Here is a 15,707-nt window from a genome sequence, read left to right on the forward strand (position 1 = left end):
TAGTGAATGTCCCAAGAAAAGCAAGGGCTTAAAACCAGGCATGAGGGACCATAACGCCCAGTACTGTCCGAGCTGCAGGACATGAGGCCTCCACAACACCCCTCATGGCCTGATTGAGCACATTGGGCTATGAATGTTCCCTATTCCATCATTCCTTGTGTAAATCCTCCACGCCCAGGACCCACCATATTAGCTAAGTGGGCCTGGGCATACACATACTGCACAACAGTGAACCTTCAGGATCATGCTAGTTCCACATAACGTGCGCAATGCAGAAATCTGACCAGCATAAACGTCAATCAACTACATATTAGTCAGTCAACAAAAAAGCTGCAGAAGACACATGTGTAAATGAACACTTTTACAAACACATAAGTGAGTACTCCCAATGTTGCACTACACAACGTTGAAGCTGCTTGCATATGTACATGTGAAAGCATTCAAAAACACCCATTTACCCATACACCTGTATTGTGAACATGACCAGCATCCAAGACACCAAAGCAAGCAGCTAAAACGCTGCTTGCTTTGATGTATGTGGAAATGCACACATACACACGTGAAGGAAGCTCCACAGTCATTACAACCCGATTGGCAGGCTACATTCAATCAGCGCCCTATGCCAGTTGGTATAGGCTGCAGTTTGATCAATCAACTCATCTAAACAACCACTAGGGAGTTCCAATGCAGAGTACATGTGTCACAGGATGCACCTGTGCCCGTTGCATTCATGACAGAGAAGGGATGAAAAACTGACCATACATGCCAGGTCACTTTGACATTGCATCAGTGAGTAGTAGAACAGTGTAACACGGCTCAGAAGTGGGTTGATGCAGTGCAGAATATGTGTACGTTACCCACTATCTACATGAACAAGTACATTATGATGTCTATTAATAAACGTGAAGGCAGTGCAAGGGCAAGTTCAGGCATCACGTGCAATGTGCGTGCAATGGGTTGCATGGCCACAAGCAAACCCCCTACATCCCCTAAGTGAAAATGCAGGGAGGCATTGCATGGCAGCGGAAGGGTGACCAGATAGCTGTGTTTAGCAGACAGTGTTGACTAGCGTCAATTGCATCATCTGAGTCAACTGACAACACAGCAGATGAGAATGGGACAGTAAGCAGGACACATGATAAACCCTCAGTAGTACACCCATGTGTGCAGAAGCCACTACAGCAGTTGAACAGAGTCAGTGGGCCTGAAACAGTGGGAGGCCTGTGCCCACATAGACTGTGACACCCTAAACATGTGTGTGATGCAGGACTGAGCCAGAGTGGGCATGGAATGGATGATCAAATGCCATGAAATGTACGTCATCCTGGACACATACTACAATGATCATCCAGCCAAGGACACATAGGGGCATGCATTCCATGAATGGGCACTCATGTCCCTGAGGATCATCTGTCATCTGCACAGTCCAAGTGAGACACCCTGCATGAAGGACAGAGGATGTACACCACTGTATGTGTCTGGCAGGTTGACTGGTGGAAGTTTGAACAGGCCATCGCAGTACGCCAACATGATGCACACTAGTGCCATGGTGAAATTAGGGTACTGGGGGGTGGAGGGGCAAGGGAGCATGCCTACGTGGAGTACCCGCATGCAGGCAGAAGACACATGCTCGTCAGTCATGCGATGACATAGTCCCAGTGCTGAGAGGAAAGACACCCCAGGCTAAATGCAGAACAGCCAGTGAGCTGCCTCGGTCAGGGCAGCCCTGCGTGCACTTACGGTGTGCCTTCTGACCTCCTGGAAATCTTCCTGGGACTCTTCAGGTGCCAACACAGCCTGCGCTGGCAGACTCTGAGCCAGGGTGGTGGTGTCCACAGCTGCACCTGCAGCTACCACTACCCTTGGGCCTGTGGCAGTCGATGAAACGGACTGCCGGGTTAAATGGGTGCCAGTGCCAGATGCAAGAACTGCATCTCCTGGAGCTGAAGGGGGTGGTGGCATGACTGCACCAACACGTGGCACAACATCTTGCTGAACTGGTGCACCCCTGCCTCTTCCCCCTCTGCAGCCACCCTGGACATCCTGGAGTCCCCCTACTCCCTGGTCACCCCGGCCATGTCCCTGACCACACCCACCACATGGAGTATGCCCAGCTGAGGCGCCCCTCACCTTTCGAGGCCTCCCAGCCAGGGCACAGATGTAGTAGTGCCGGCACAGATGGAGTAGTGCCAATGGGAGGTGTACACGACAATTGGGGTGAAGGGGGTGGGATACAAGATGTTAACAGCACCCCTGTGCACCTGCAAGGCTGTATATGACCCTGGTGATACAGTGACAGGTCACGCAACGCTCAGGCACCCCAAAACTGCAGTAAAACCGTGCACGTAACCCCCGGTAGCCCACGTGTGTGGAATTAACCTCCCACAGTACGCAGTGGCACACAGGGACACGAAAAACATGTACGCGTGGGACACGCATGCTACTATGACCTCGAAAACGGGTACGCGATACACAAGGGCACCCACAGTGGGAAAAATAGCATGCGTGACTCACCGTCAGACTAGCATGATAATGAAAAACACGTCCTTGATCGCTGTGAAGTTGTGATGGCGCGCAAAACAACACGAAGTAGCAACACACACATCGGTCTCCACTAAAGGCACGTACAGCGAACTGCTGGCCCCACTCACCTTTAACCCGTGCTGATGGATTTTTCACGTGCTGATTCACTATGCACCCGTCACGAGGGAAACGCCTGCGTGCGTTACGTCACAGACGCGCTTACACCCTAAGGGCCTTTCCTCGAATTACACGCTGACGTGCTATTTTTTCACGTGCCAATTCACTCCGTATCAAGCTGGCCACGTGACAACACACGGAATACCATGCTCCTGCCCAGAAGGCCATTTACCTGCCCCCCCCAGAGCCATGAGCCCGCTCCCACCTGCCATCTGCTGCTGCCTGCCTGCTGGCCACGTGCCCTGCTATTTGGTGCCTGCACGTCAGCCATCTGCAGGGGTCCAGTTGCTGTGACCACCCCTGCTGGAACAGAAGAATCCCGACTGAAGAACCATCACTCCACAGCCCAGCCCCAGGACCCAGTTGCCTACCCACACCTGCCTCGGGGGTTGCTATGTCCGACACAACACCATCTGGCACAAGTGGCAACCCCCCAGCAGAGACGCAGAGGGCTGCCAGCTTCACTGCCAATGAAGTTGGCATCCTGGTGGAGCAAGTCCTGGGGCATTATGATGTCCTCTTTGGAAGTACAAATCAACGTGGAGGGGGTGGCAGCCTGCGACATGCAACACGTCCGGAAGCACTTGGAGGACTTCAGGTCCAGGACCCTCAGCAAGGTCCGGCGCCTATTGAAGGCAGCGCATGCAGAGGGGTGCCGGGTCCGCCTTAACGACATCCAGATGAGGGTCCTGGAATGCATACACCCAGCCCTCCACCTCCAGGTCCTTCAGAAGCATACCCGTCTGGAGTCGAGAGGTAAGTGTCCATACGTACTGATTGGACACAGTGCATGTGGAGGTGTGCCAGGAGTGTGCAGGTTGGACATATGTCTTGAAAGGCTAGTCATGTGTCAAGCACATCAATGGTGTATGTTTTCAAATGCATGATGGCCAAATGCATGTGTAGGTGCACACATGTATACATTTCTGTGTATGTACTGTGGCATGTTTGTGGTGTGACACATGGATGCTGGTTCCACCTTCATGTATGTGCGCAATGTACACGTGCATGTGTGTGCACAAGATTCTTATTCAAATAGGTCGTCAATTTACACTCAGGATGGGCTATCAACAGTACACCATGCCACTTTAAATAGTGAAAAATAAACCGGTTTGTTCCAAGGTAAAGCGCTGTCGCCTGAGGTGAAATAATGAGTGAAAGAGTACAAATTACAATTACTGTAATCTGTATTTTTTTGTTTAAATTAAGTTTTATTGGGTTTTAATACAAACAGATCACACCAAAAAAAAAAAGAAAATTAGAGATAAGCATTTGATTACAAGACAGACTTGAGAATTTTCCAATCGAGAATCAACATTCAACATAAATTTGGTATACTTTCCCAACTTCAGCCCCTACACCGCCTATGGCTAGGCATTCATTTTGCAAGAATGGTGTGGTCTTATATTTGTGTGGTCGCGTTTCCGGTTCTGGGCCCCCCCTTGTTGGAGAACACCTCTTCGTATATCTTAATCACATTTTGGGTCACATATCAGACAATGTCAAACGTTGGTTGGAAGTTACGTGACAAGCCAGGTAGCAGAGTCAGCTTCCAAACATGTTTCTACACATTAATGTATTGTTCCTGGCATGTATTTGTTCAGAAAGTCCATTCACAAAGTGTCACATTGTGTGGACCTGCCATGTAAGGATGACGTTATTTTTTCCATAGTGCATATGTTTGACGATACATTGACCCATTCTCTCTCGCTCGGGATTGTTGCGGTTTTCTACTTCATGGCTAGCAGGGCCTGAGCAGTTAGCAACAGCTGTGCGACCAGGCCTTTGATTCTTCTCCATTCATCCTCATACTTCTCGAAACTAAACAAGATGAGGTAGGGGTCTGCCATTCTTTGAACCCTGTCTAAGTCTCTAATCCACCCCAGGACCTCGTCCCTGTACACCTTGATTCATGGACATACCCAGCACATGTGCCAATTGTCCGCAACTTCCCCACATTCACGTCAACATAGTGGGCTCGCTGACTGATACATTTTGGCGGTCTGTGTGGATCATAATGCCACTGATGTAATAATTTGATGGCATGCCGTTTATATTGACATGATATAGATTTTCAGGGCACTGCATGGCAGTGGATCAATATTATCCCCCAAGTCTCTTTCGCTTTTCATTCTGAGATGCTCCGTAGTTCTTCTACCTGGCTCTATCAATGTTTTTTACGTAGCCGATATCAGTCCCTTCATCTCTGTCCTGGAGTTCAATAGCATCTCAAAGGGGGTAAGTTCTCTCTTCAATTTATCTTTCCACTCAGATCTTATTAAGATGCCCTTAATCTGCAGGAATTGGAATGTAGACAGTACCCCTATCTCCAAGGCCTCCACTAGCTCTGGGAGTGTGATGAAGGAGTCATTTTTCAAAGGTTGGCCTACTCTCTCCAGTCCTGCCTCGTACCAAGTTTGAAATATCTCTACATTGGTGATGTGTTCATTAATACCTGGGGACCACAGGTGGATCAGCGGAGCTGGCCGTGTGGAAATGTTGATCATCTCTGTGCCTTCCCTCCATATTTCCCATATGGTTTCTAGTACCGGGTGTGCTTTCAATCTATTTAGTAGTTTCTTCCTCGGGGCCCACAGCCATTCTGAGACCATGGCCGGGGATAGGAAGTGGTTGACCATTGCAATCCACTGGGGTTCTTATTGATTACAGAGGTGGGGATTAAGCTCCCATCATTGGCCCACCTCAAAATATTTCCTTTGGTCTGGAAGACCCACCCCTCCATTGTCCTTAGATAATGTCAGGGTATCGTATGACAATTCTAGTTCTTTTCCCTTGCCATAGAAATCTTACAATCGCCTTCTTGACTTCCAAGAAGAAGTGTCCTGGCATCCTAATGGGGAGCATTTGGAAGGGATACAAAAACCATGGAGGCAGATCCTTTTTATTTCATTGAGTCAACCTAGCCAGGATATTGTCGGTTTGCCCCACCTAGCAAGGTCCGCGTGAAAATTTTGAAGGAATATTGGGAAGTTGGCCTCATATAGGTCTTCTATTTCACGTAATTTGTATTCCTAAATATTTCAACTTAGTGTGCTCAATAGTGAGACAGAGCGAGGAGTATTTGACTTTGTTGTCTCTGCAGACCCTTGTAGGGGGGAACAAAATTGAATTCATTTTATTGACTTTGAAAACCGATATTCGGCCCTATTCCTCGAGGAGATGCATAGCTCTGGGGATGGATGTTCTCGGGTTGACCACATGAAGGAATATGCTGATGGCTTACAATGCCACGTTATACTCAGTCTGGCCTAGTTGCAATCCCTCTACCCGGATGTCTTCCCTCATCTTCTGTGCTAGTGGTTCCAATGAGAGAGCGAAAAGGATAGCTGAGAGGGGGCACCCTGCCTGGTACCTTGTTTTAATTCAAACCATCTAGAGTATTCTCCATTTACGAATACTGAGGCTATAGGTACTGTATAAATTGCCGAATCCCCCTTCTAAATGTAGGCCCTATCCCAACCTTGTGTAGGACTGCTGTCAGGAAATCCAATTCCACCCTGTCAAAGGCCTTTTCCGCGTCTATGGAGAGCAGAGCGGGCTCATTGTTCATATTCTGGGAGACGTTGTCAAGATGCAGGATTATACGCATAGTGTCGGCTCCTTGTCTCCCGAGTATGACGCCCACTTGGTCAGGGTGGATGAGATGGGGCATAAGTGTCTCCAGCCTAGAGGCTAGCACCGGTGTATACATTTTCGCATCTGCATTGAGCAGAGATATGGGGCGGTATGATCCACACCTTTTGGGGTCCCTTCCATCTTTAGGAATTACCGTTATGAGGACTCTAACAAAGGAGTCTGGGGCTATCCCTGATTCAAGAATCTCATTGAACAGTTCAACCAAGAATGGTATGAGGTAGGTACCAAAGGATTAATAGAATCCAGCCGTATATCCATTTTATCCTGGGGATTTGCCTAGTGTCAACCTTTTTATTGCGTTCACTATCTCATCCTCTGTTATGGGAGATAATAAATGAGCCAAATCAATGTCTGTTACTTTGGGTAAGCCGATAGCAGCAAGATAATTCTCTATGCTAGTCGGATCTGGGTCCACCTTCGGGGTATACAATCTTTCGTAGAAGGCAGCAAAGGCCTCGGGGATTGTGGGTTTGCTTGTCACTGGATTAGGCGGTTCATCAATTATCTCCAGCACCCTGCGCTCTGCCTGTTGTTCCCTAAGCCTGGCGGCTAGCAGTGCATCGGCTTTGTCCCCTTTTTCATAAAACTTTTGTTTCAGCAAGTGCAGTTTACGCACTGTCTGATCGTGTTCTAGGAGGCAGAGTTCTTCCCTTTTCCTTTTCACCTCGCTAATTTTGATGGGATCTACTGTGTCACCTCCCTTAGCCTCGCTATCCAGCTGGCAAATCTCCCCCTGGAGTCTATTTTCAATCAGAACTTTTTCTCTTTTCTTACGGGCCCTTTCCCTTATGAGGATGCCCCTCCAGGTTGCTTTCCCCGCTTCCCACACCCCCTGTTTAGAGACCTCCCCAGTGTTGTTCAATTTAAAGTATTCAACAATCTCTGTTTCCATTTCGTTCTTGAAGACAGAGTCTTTCCATAGGGCTTCATTACATCTCCATTTACCTCCCCTAACTGGTAGGTGCTCCCATTATGTGTCAGCAATCACATTATCGTGGTCCAACCATGTGATTGGGGTGATCTCTGTGTGTGTGTGTTGTGGTGTTATTTAGATCTTTTGAGAAGTAAATATAGCCAATCTGAGTGAAGGTGTTGTGTGGAGCCGAGTAAAAGGTGTAACCCTGTTCATCTGGGTGCATTCGTCTCCACACATCACTCATCCTGTACACCTCCATCATGTCTGTAAACTCAATATTTTCTCCTTTGATTCTATCTCTCATAACAGGGTTACCAGTCTTCCAATCCAATGTTAGGATCTGCCCATAGATTAAAATTGCAGCCTAGAATGATGTGCCCTGTGGCTTCAAGCATTATTTTGGGGATTGTTTTAGACAGGAATCTAACTTGGCTTACATTAGGAGAGTAAATCGTGGCAATTGTCACCTTCTCATTTCTGATAGATCCTATTACCAACAAAGCTCGGCCTTCTGTGTCTGACCAAGTCTTAGGGACCTTAAAGTCTATCCCTTTCCTGATGAGAATTCCCACCCCTCCTTTTCTCAGTGGTCCGGATCCCCAGAATTCTATTCCAACATGTTTCCCAAGAACTGACCTCTCATCCCCCTTCATATATTTGGTCAATTTTTGCTCTACGGAACTCTCTAAATACTAGTGATATCTTGGTTGGCAAGTTAAGCCCCTTGACGTTAAGTGTTCCCACCCTTCAGGAGCCCCTTCTGCGTGTTTCAGCGGTTGTCATCATTGTGCAATATCAGAGTGTACAAGATTTTCAACCGCAACCACCAACATGCCATCGGTTAAACAAACCACACTTCATTTCTCTCATCTTCTGTCCTTGAAGATGTTACTTTTGCCTTTCCCCTTGTCTTGCCCTGTGTCTCTGCCTCCCTCCCCCCACCCACCTTCCCTCTCCCCATGTGGTGGCATCCAATCGAGTCCATCTGAAAATACTGGCCCGGCATCGAACCACCAACGGAGACCGTTACCTCACGGTCCCTTGCCCAAATAAAATAAAAAATAGAAATGATCCCCCACTGTCTCCTCCGTACCAAACATATGATTCAAAACCATACATCAGTAACAATGTCAGTCTAGTGACCAGTAATCAAACCTTGTGCTTTATCGCCCATTTAACTTAAATATACTGAGTGTGCTAAGGCCTAATTGTCCCCCTCTGGGGAGATGTTGCCTCTTCAATATTTCCTCGAGCCCTTCACCCGCTTTCTCCTTGGACCTTGAATATGCCATTCTCTTCATCCTTTGTCGAGTCCTCTTGTTCATCCCTTTGTCCGTTTGGTTCAACCAGCTCCAATATGCACGCTTTTATCTCTTTCTTAGATGTTAGACTAATCTTTGAGCCTCCATGTTCAAAAGAGAGGGAGAAGGGGTATCCCCATCTGTAGCGAGCGTCCCGTTCCTTCAGCCATTTCATGAGGGGTCTACACATTCTCCTGAGAGCTATCGTCAGGGAGGATACATCTTGGCATATCGATATTTGCGCCCCTCCGAGGGTGATTGCTCCTCCACTTCTTGCCTTCTCCAGCACCCTGGCTTTGTCCTGGTAATGATGGAATCGGGCAAGGGATGACCTTGGGCCTCCAGGGGGCCACCAGCTCTGTGAATACATTCAGTTTTGGGTTTGTTGATTGCATCATTGGGGACTAGAAGCTTAATGATGTATTGAAGCTTTTTCTTGAGATCTTCCTCCATTTCACCTACTTGTTCTGGAATTCCAAAGAAGCGTAAATTGTTCCGCCTTTCACGATTTTCCAAATCATCAATTTTAAACTTGAAATCTTCTTCTCTCTGCTCCAAGTCGATTATTCTATGTTCCAACTGTGTCTCCAGGGTGTCTATCGAAACTTGCTTGTTCTCGACTCCCTCTAATCTATCTTCAATATTGTCTAGGCTTTATGTGATCCTGTCAATTTTTTCCGCCTATATTGGCCGCCATGCTCTTTATTTCACTTAGTAAGATGGCAATGTCCCCTTTCGTGGCAGCAGTTTCGACATTTGCTGTTGCTGTGGTTGCCATTTTGGAGTTGACGGTGCAGTGAGATGACGGAGCGTAAGCAAAGATAGCCAGCTTTTGTTGTGCGTTCCTATACCCCAGATATCCCTCTATGGTTCTTCAAAGTTAAAAGCTGGAATGCCAGAGTCATTCAGTAGGGGTGACTGTTGCTCTCAGTGGTTACTGGGTTCAGGCGGTCCTTTCTGTCTCCACGTGCCAGTCGTCCTGTGATGTTGTCTGGAGATTGTGCCTGGCAATTGCGTGGTCGCTGGGTTAGGAGCGAAGTGGTTGGTGATTTTGGAACATTAAGTTTGGTGCCTAGTATCTGCGTACTTTCCACATGTTCTATTGGACATATAATAATTCCTTTGTCCCTTGCACAACAGCATTAACCAGTCCAGTCCCCCGCAGGTGTGGCTTCAGTCACTGGTGGCCCCAGTATGATTCCAGGAGATAGGGGCGTATCTTTTTAGTACTTTAAGCCAGGTGTGGTGCCTTTACTTCTCCAGGATGTGCGGTGTTATTGCCCTTAACCCAGCGCTCTATTAGATGCTATTTGTTAGCTTCTTCGTGTGCGCCGCCTGTGTGGGGAGCAGAGCCGTGTCCAGTTGTCCTCTAAGGAGGGGGCACAGGGCGCACGTCCCGGTCACTGGAATACCACAGTCTTAATAGATGGGCAGTAATTTAGTGGGCATGGGCTCTCCCCTATGATGTCTCCTCCAAGCCTCCCTGTCAAGGATGTGCACCGTGCTCAGGTTAGATGAGCCCTTGTAATTGTTCAGGTTTGGATGGGCATTTGGGTCACGCGGGAGGCCGTGAGTTAGCAGTGAACGTCAATGTTTGTTCCTTCTTACAGTGAGATGGTCCTTCCTATGTGCTGTTGGGGCCTCTATGCTCGTTATGAGGATGCGTCTTTATCTGGGCCCATTTTCCACCTTGGTAGGGGCCCACTGGGGAGCGTTGTTGTGGGGACTGATGGAGGGGATTCAGTGCCGGAGGCCCGGAGGACGGGCGGGACATGGGTCTGTCGTGCCCAGGCCTCCGCCTCGCTCCAGTTCTATGAAAACATTTCACTCACCCCGTCACCACCGGATCCAGTGTTTTCATCCGCTGCTGCAGATCTGCCTCCGTGTATGCAGATCATGCTGTGGGGGCCCACAGGTCCACCACAGGGCTCTGTGCTCCACGGGAAGGAGCCGCGGTCTCCTAGATTTCTGAGGATACGGGCTCACGTGGCGTGTTCTTTGGGAAATCTGGTCTGATTTTCCTCCAGTTTTCACTCAGTTGGTGGGGGCCTCTTCCGACCTTGAATCATGCACTTTCCAGCATCAGGGGGGGTCAAGCAGTGGGGGCTCTTACTGCTTTTCTGGACCCGAGGAGCGGAGCTCACGCGACAGAGGAGGACATCTGTGCGCCCCCTGGTGGTCAACCTTGCAATCTGTATTTTAATCACAGTTTTGTATCAAATATATCAAAACTTAGTCAGATTTGCCAACTTTGCCAACACATGTTTCAAGCCTTCCTGGGTCTTTATCATGGCAAGGCTGAGTGAATGAATAAACAATATGGATAAATAATATGATAAGAGCATGGCACACATTGATTATAAAGGATGACCATGTAATAATTATACAATACAAAAAAGATAGGGTAACCACAGAGGAAAAGAGGACACATATTACAGGTATCATGGTTACAGTTCCACAGAGAGATAACACCATAATTGAAAAATAAACATTGGAAAAAAAGGTTGTGAGAAAAAATGAAAATCACCATACGGTAAACATAAATATGATAAGGGAAAATGCGAAAGGGAGGGGAGAGACATGCGGAAAAACAAAATAGAAAGCAATTAGTAATACATATGTCAATACCAGGTTCATGAGCATTAATGTATGCAAACCAAAATTCAGGTGCCAGTAGTCAGTATACAAAGTGGAAAACTAGTTAGGCAGGCATCTAGCTAGTTTGCTTATAATCATGATTTGCAAATGAGAAAAAGACAGACGCATTGTGTACCATGTTATCACAGGCTCAGTTCTAATGGAATTGTTATAGTCTCACCTGAATGCAGAATTGGCCAGAATTAGCAGATTAGCCACTTCCGATCGAGAGCTCCTACTTTTCTGCCCAGAAGCCGAAAAGCATTCCATAATTCCCATTTGTTGTGTCCGATGCACAGTAATTAACTATTGTGTCTTACTTCATTCTGGAAACGCTGTATTTGCACAACCTAGATGAGCCTCCATTGTATTACACGAGGTGCCCCCGATCCAAGATAGCCGATGGTATCCACCGTGTAACAGCTTGACTCAAACTGCCTCCAGGCCCTGCATCTTTCTCTGATTGGTCTATTCCCCCTCTATGGAAGCCAATCACTTGCCGGCAGGTGAACGCCGGCCTACCTTCTAAGGTCCATCCATCCAAGGATATTACCTGTCCCGAGCCTGTCCGTAGCTGTCTACGCCATCAGCCAGAACCCCTGCACAACTTGGACTAGCACTAAGGTAATTCCTCTAATACATGTGTCTGGCTACTGACATTTTCCTCCACCGGTAACTCTGAAACTTCCTGAACGCATCAGCCTGATTGTGTACCCATCGCCTACTGCACCACCCATGTGAGATTGTCACTGTGTCCCAACCGCCTAACCTTTTAATGCATTCCGACCCGTGCCAATCGCTAGACCGCTTGAGGTGTTACTAATCTACATTGAACAGGCTCTATATGCAAACTGCGCTTACCTGTCCCAGAACCTGTATTCCATGCATTACATAATCCATTAGTAGTCCGTATTGACTAACTGTGCCATGTTAACTCGCGACTTTCTGCATTCCGCCCACAGTTTCTATGCCACATTGACTACCACTGTGTATCTAACTCACACCCGGTGACATGCTGCAGCGCTCCCATCTCAAATCTTTTGACTAGTTGATTATTGACAACCTGTCTTGCACCACTTTGATCTGTGAACATATTGTACTTTGACATCAGCTCTGCCCCGTGCCCATACTGAATTGTGCTTACCTCACATCTAGCCTGTACGAAGTGCTTCCTGCTAGCATACAGTATGTCCTAGGTACAGTACTAATGTGCTCTGTTGCCCCTAGACTGTAACACTAATCAGATGCTATCACACTCTAGGTATAGTATGAGAGTGTTTGTGGCCCCTTGCATTAAACTGTATTTGGATATCGTTACATAGCATTTCCCAAGTATAGCATGATAGAGTTTTTCTGCCTTCTTAAATTGCAGCTGCATCAATTGTTAGCCCATAGCACATTCTAGCCATAAGTGTTTTTGGCCGCTTGCTATGAAATTGAATCTAAATGTTAGCACATAGCATTTCCAAGGCTTGGCATGATAGAGTTGTTATGCCTTCTTGAAGTGTAACTGTATTCAGATGTTAGCCCATAGCACATTCTAGTCATAAGCGTTTTTAGCCGCTCGCACTAAAATTGAATCTAGATGTTAACATATAGCATCTCCTAGGCATAGCACGAAAGTATACTCTGCCCTCCTTCTGAAATAATATTTAGATGCTAGTACAATAGCATGTTCCTGGCATAGCCTGAAGATGCCCCCTGCATGCTCCACTCAAGCAACTCAGACCCTACTACTCACCCTTGCTATCCTCACCATCATGGCCTTTGTTACTAAAACAAACCCCCCTAAGGATAGAAATGTGAGACTCAGGTCTAGACTTCCCTGCATCTACGAACCTAAAAGAAACCACCCTAACAATTACAACAGACGTAATACCACCCTGTTTAAGAACTCTCTGCCCATATAAATGCAAACCACCAATTCTTGTGCTTGAACTCCCATCAAGAATCATACAAACCAGAATACCCTCTCACCCAAACCTTCTCTACTACCTAAACCCAATAATAATCTAACGCTAACAGGATCCCTTATCAATGCAAGATCAGTGGTAGCCCATGCAATTGAAATTGCAGACATCCTAAACAATGATAACCTGGACCTATTGGCCATAACTGAGACTTGGTTACATGAGGCTGCAGGACCAACTCTCATGTTAGCAGTACCTGACAATTACCAGATGTTTAGAGTTGACCGGCCCAATGCCAGAGGTGGTGGCCTAGCCATCATTTTCAAAACAACCCTTCCCATTAGGCTAGCCACGTCAGTACCCTACTCATCTGTGAAATGCTCAGAGCCAAACTGCCTCTCTCCAACAACCATACACTAACAATCCACTTGATATACAAGCTCCATGGGCCACTAGGCACATTTGAAGATGACCTAACCAGTCTTATAGCCAACAATACAAAAGACCACTCTCAAACATTACTGATGGGAGACTTTAATATTGGCTTTAATGATACAGAAAACAAACATGCTGAATCAATAGCAGCCCTGTTAAATGATCATGGTCTCACTCAAAAAGTCCTTGCTCCAACTTACATTAAAGGAAGGACCCTTGACTGGGTATCCGACCTTAACTACATTATCAATATCACCGATATTGTCCCGCAAAATTGGACAGATCATTACTTAATAACCTTCTCTGTCACATTAGATCTTCTCAGCCCTAAGATCAGCAATATTATACCCCTTCTCCCTACCAGAAGTAAGAAGGATATCACTGCTGAAAAACATATCCCTCTCCTCCTCCCACCCATTTCTGGACTGGAAAGCAACACTAACCCGGACATACTAGTAAACACCTTCAACAATGCTATGACCAAGGCACTGGACACGATTGTCCCTGTCAAACTGCACAAAGCTAGGCAGGAAGCACACCTGAATGCCTGGTTTGCTCCCCAATTTAAAGCTTTAAGATTACACAAAAGAAAGCTCCAATCTATCTGGTGCCACTCCCCTACTGAAAACAATAAAAAATAATCTAACTGAACTTGCCAAACTGTAAAAAAAAGAAATAACCAAAACTAAAAAGAATAGTTTCAATGACAGAATTGCTAAAGCTAACTCCAATACCAAAGAACTCTTCTCTATCCTCCGTGAATTGGAATCCCCAATCCAACCGGTAGACAATGTTGCTAAGGATAAGGTATGGTGTACCTACATACAAAATGCTCTATCGAATAAAATTTCTTCTCTCCAATGTAAAATAACTAATAAAAAGGCCACACTTCCACCCTCCGATCAACAAACAACTCAACTCTGGGAGACTAGGATAACTACACCCTTTAGCAACTCCCTTGCCTCTACTACAACCTATACCTGTAACTAATCCGAGCATCTAGACCGTATCTCTCTAATGCTAGCCTTATCACCCTAGCCAATGCTCTTATTATGTCGAGATTAGATTATTGCAATGCCCTGTACTCAGGAGCTATCAAATATATCACAGACAAAATTCAAAGATTGCAGAATAACGCCCTCAGAGCAGCATTGGATGTCCCCCATAGAGAGCACGTTACCAAATTCAGAAAAGAGGTTAATTGGCTGAAAATAACTGATAGAATCCTCCTTAAAACAGCTTCTCTTACTTCCAAATGCCTGAACAAACTAGCACCTCCCTACTTAGCGGAACAAATCACTAGGAGAACAGCTGCCCGCCCTACGAGATCTGCTAACACATTTATGCTGGAGATTCCTAGGTTCAAACGATCAACAGCTGGAGGAACCAGCTTCCCTGTTAAAGCTGCGCAATGCTGGAATAAGCTACCATTTGACCTCAGACTAGAACAGCCTTACCCTAAATTTCGACATAAGGTACTCAAATGGCTGCGTACCAACGACACTTAACCTGATTTACCTTACTCCTACCACCCCCGGCCTTCACCTGACCTTGCACCCGTTGAGCCATACTGTACTGTAGGTGAGTATGTATATAGAAATTATATATGTCAATGTGTCCTTAGCCCTCTAAGGTCACGCTCTGTATTATATGTACTTATGCACCTGTTGTACTTACCTGTATTCACCTGTCATGTACTGTAACCAAGCTTTAAGACTTCTTCTACTGCTGTGCTCGGCTACCTAAGGGTTTGGTGCGCATTACCAAATAAATAAACAAACAAACAAACAAACAAACAGAAAGTACCACCACCGAACTTCCATGACATTCCGATTCAAGGCAACATTATATCGGTACTGAGACTTAGCAAAAGGGAAATGATGGCAATTCAAATGCAAATCTCCCCCAAGGTCACTGAAATACCAAAGATAGGTGCCCCCTACTGGAGTAATACATCAAAGGTGCAGTTTGTGGGTCACCACTTACAGCATGCATCAAATTGGGCCATGCAGAATGCCTCAGGATGGCAAGTGTAAAAATAGAAGCATAAATGTTAGAGCATACCGCTAGTATATGAAACTGCAATGACTTGATCCTGACAATCACTGTTTATGTTAGACCAAAATACTAAATCAATGGCTACATTGCATG

This window comes from Ambystoma mexicanum, chromosome 12 (assembly GCF_040938575.1).
Source record: "Ambystoma mexicanum isolate Mex_15411 chromosome 12, UKY_AmexF1_1, whole genome shotgun sequence".
NCBI lineage: Eukaryota > Metazoa > Chordata > Amphibia > Caudata > Ambystomatidae > Ambystoma > Ambystoma mexicanum.